This window comes from Alligator sinensis, unplaced genomic scaffold, assembly GCF_000455745.1.
Source record: "Alligator sinensis unplaced genomic scaffold, ASM45574v1 scaffold649_1, whole genome shotgun sequence".
Classification (NCBI taxonomy): Eukaryota; Metazoa; Chordata; order Crocodylia; family Alligatoridae; genus Alligator; species Alligator sinensis.
Genome location: NW_005842127.1, coordinates 77,566 through 81,196, shown reverse-complemented (window position 1 = coordinate 81,196; position 3,631 = coordinate 77,566).

Here is a 3,631-nt window from a genome sequence, read left to right as displayed (position 1 = left end):
AATAATGACCTAATAACACCGAAGAAATAACTCAGTATCACTCTGAGTTAGGTGATGTATTTTAGGTATCTAGATAAGAGACTATACCTTAAAAGTAGTTATATGTCTGCCCAAGGCTTCATTTTGTTTGTATTCAGGCACACCACGATGTGCAATCATCTATCAAAGTCTTGCTGCAAAGCAATCATGAGTCTTATCTAATGAATGTAAATTACTTTCTTATTGAAAGAACAGTAAATCCGTATGTCATCAACTTAGCTGAGGTAACTTAATCCACAATTAATTTAATTAACTTTGGCAATTAACACAAAGTTGGAAATCATAGAAGTTGAAAAATCTAATGGTCTAAGTATGTACCGCAATCATAATGAGCAATTAGTGGGTGATAGTATTTGATTAAGATGATTAAAATCAATCTATGGCCATAAAACAACAGTTAAATTGAGGATGAAGGCAGTCAAAAGGAGAATAATCAATAGGCTGCTAGAAAGGTTTCCTATTAACATCTAATATATTCTGCATTGAATGCCATACAGTCATTGGTAAATGCTTGACAGCTGTCATCAGTACAATTTGTAATTCTAAGCATTAAAAGCAGATTGAAAAAAATTAGAATTCTAGAAGCACCTCATTTGTACAGCTTCAGTAATTTGACCTTGTAGTCTTTCTCAATTTGCAAGGCTTAGTGTATGCGTGTGTGTGTGTGTGTGTGTGTGTGTGTGTGTGAACAAGTGACTACCTCACCCAGCTCTAAACATGGCCCATGTAGATTATAGACAGTTGTCATTAACCTTTACCTTACAGTTGTGTTATTTGTCCAATTAAACAAAATCATCCCAAACCCAAAAATATTCCAATTGTCCCAAAGGATATCTAAATCCATTTTCTCCAAACCACCCATCCTGCATGTCTTATTACCTGATGGTGCAAAATAATTGACATGTTTCAGTGAGTCAGCCCAGTGCACTTAGCATTTCCAATTGGACTAGCACTTGTTAACAGCCTGCAGTTTTCAAGTAAACACCATGAATGAAATGCAGTGTCAGGGTTAATTTTGTTAGTAGGTCTACAAATTACTTACTACACACTTGTAAAGTAGGTTTGGTGGGTTGAGATAAGGGCACATATGTGGTTTATCATAATAAAGATAGAAATGCAACCAAATACATCAAATAAAAACCTAATCATCCTAAACATTAGCAATAGATTGGTCTATTATATTTTGTACTTGTACTACAATGGAACAAAATACATTTTAATAACATTTTGTGAAAAGCTGAATATAGTTTATGTAGATTATATTTAAAATGTATAGACCTTTACTGTCCCCTTAATTCTTAATATGACTTCTTTTCTATCCTTACTCATAATCATTTCAGGGAGGTCAGCTTTATGTTCTTTCTTTTTTCTTTTTTTTCTTTTTACACACATGTCTCATGGATTGCTCTCGCCTGGAGGCACTATATATCCAACAGCTTGTTCTTTTTCTTAAGTGGTTTTGTATGCCTTCCTCGATTAAGGATGCATTTGAATTATTTTCTGAAAACTGTAACTGACCTGGCATGCAGAAGCCAAATATTCTTATCTTCCCACCTTTGTCTTTTCTTTGCTATCCAGTCTGTGTTCATACCATCTTGTTCAACAGCTGTTCTATTTTTCCTTTGCATATGTTTGCTTTGGAAATTCACTTGAAGTCTGAGTGTCTGCATATTATCATATAGTTTCACTATTTTGTAAATCCGCCAGCTTGTGTCCATTTTCATACCCCTCTTTTTGAGTCTGTGACAGCTTGATGTCAAACAATTTCTTTATTTTGGCTGCTGGTTTTCTTCTTCTAAGCGTAGTTATATGTAGTCTCCTCCTTCATACATGCATATTAAGGCTCCATGAAATTTCACCAGTTGTTTCGTTTTGACACTGTTTAGATTTGTTTCGAGCTCGAAACAGAGAAATCTAAATGAAACAAAGGGCTCCAAAACAGCCTCAAAATGAAATGAGGGTAGTCAAAATGTTTCAAAACATTCTAAATGCTTCGAGTTTTGAAGCCCAAACTGTGCTTTCCAGCAGGAAAACAGAAAGTAAGGAGAGAGAGAGAGGAGGAAGAGGGGGTTAGGACTGTTCTCATATTGACTTTGTAGCTGGCCAGTGACTCTGATCCTTCCCTGAGGTTCCTCCCAATTCCAGTGCTCTGGGGGAGGGATGGAAAAACAGCATAAAAGGAAGCATTGTTGGAACTGTCCTGCTTTCTGCTTTGGGGTCTGACAGTTACTAAGCTATCTTCCAGCAGCTCAGGAGCATTAGACAACAAGGCTACCATTAGCATTGATTCAAATGATTTCCTACTTGCTAGCCTAACAAGTGGGATTCCACAATAGCATTTGCTTTCTTCTAGACCCTTTTAATTTTATTATTATATTCATTGATGTATTCTTTTCAATTTCATAATTCTATTGGCTATTACACTATAGAATTTAAATAGGAAGGGAGGTACATTTATAGTTTATTTCTATACATTTATACCTTGCTGCATATTACATTATAGAATTAAGTTAGAAATGCAGATGTATGTATAATTTTATAAAAACAAGACACTATGAACCACCGTGAAGTGTGGTGGAAAGGCAGCTGGCAAGCCTTCAGGGAAGAGGGGTAGAGGGAGAAGTGCAAGTCCCGCCCCCCACAAAAAAACAACTCAGATGCAGCCTCTTTCCTACTACTAGCAGGGATGCGGCTTTCAGAAGCAGCAAGGAGAGGGGAGCAGTGCTAGTGCCACTGCCTGTGCCTGAGTCTGCATCCCCTCTAAGAGCACCAGCCATAACACTCCCTACCACCACTGTAGCAAAACCCCCAGTTTCTCTTTTTTAAATTAATTAAAAAATGCATTTCCTTCCCTTCCCCAACCATTTCTGACTTTTTCTCTCCCTCTCTATTCCCTACAGATAAGTATAAGTAAGCTAAGATGTAGGATACTCTTTAACATTTTATTTTAGGTAGTAAGTTTTATTTTTCTCTCCTCTCTTTGCAAATAATTGCCCTGCTATTTTGATGTAGATATCCACTGTTTTATAAGTGATAATTACAATGTTTGTATTGATTTTTTTACCACTTTTATATTGTGTGATTACTGTTTTAGGCCTATATATGTAAGTTAGCATAAGTCATATCAAGTTTCCATCTTGTAATGTCAAGCCTACATCTTATCCCCATGCCTGGTTGTGTAACCTATGATTCATACTACCCCTCCTATGTAACTTGGTGCCTGAACGAACAGGGATGAATGAGAGCACTTGAGAGACAATGGCAGTAGGTCTAAAAATAGCTCACTCTGAATGACTGAACCATCAACACCAATACCTGGACCAATGTCCCAGCCGTTGGAATCACCGTCAGCATTCAAGAAACAAAAAATGAGGCAACCCACCATTGTGCCAAGGCTTCACATGCTCAGTAGGAACACCTGGAGCCCTCTGGAACAGGACTGACCTTGCCTGGATAGGACCTCCCCATAGGAGATCAGAGGTAGTCTGCCCCATAAAAAGGGGTAGTGAAGACTGACTCCTTGGGACGCCCTCTCCATCTGGACCAGCACCATGCCACACCACCTATCCACCCAGAGGCCCTGCCGGTGACT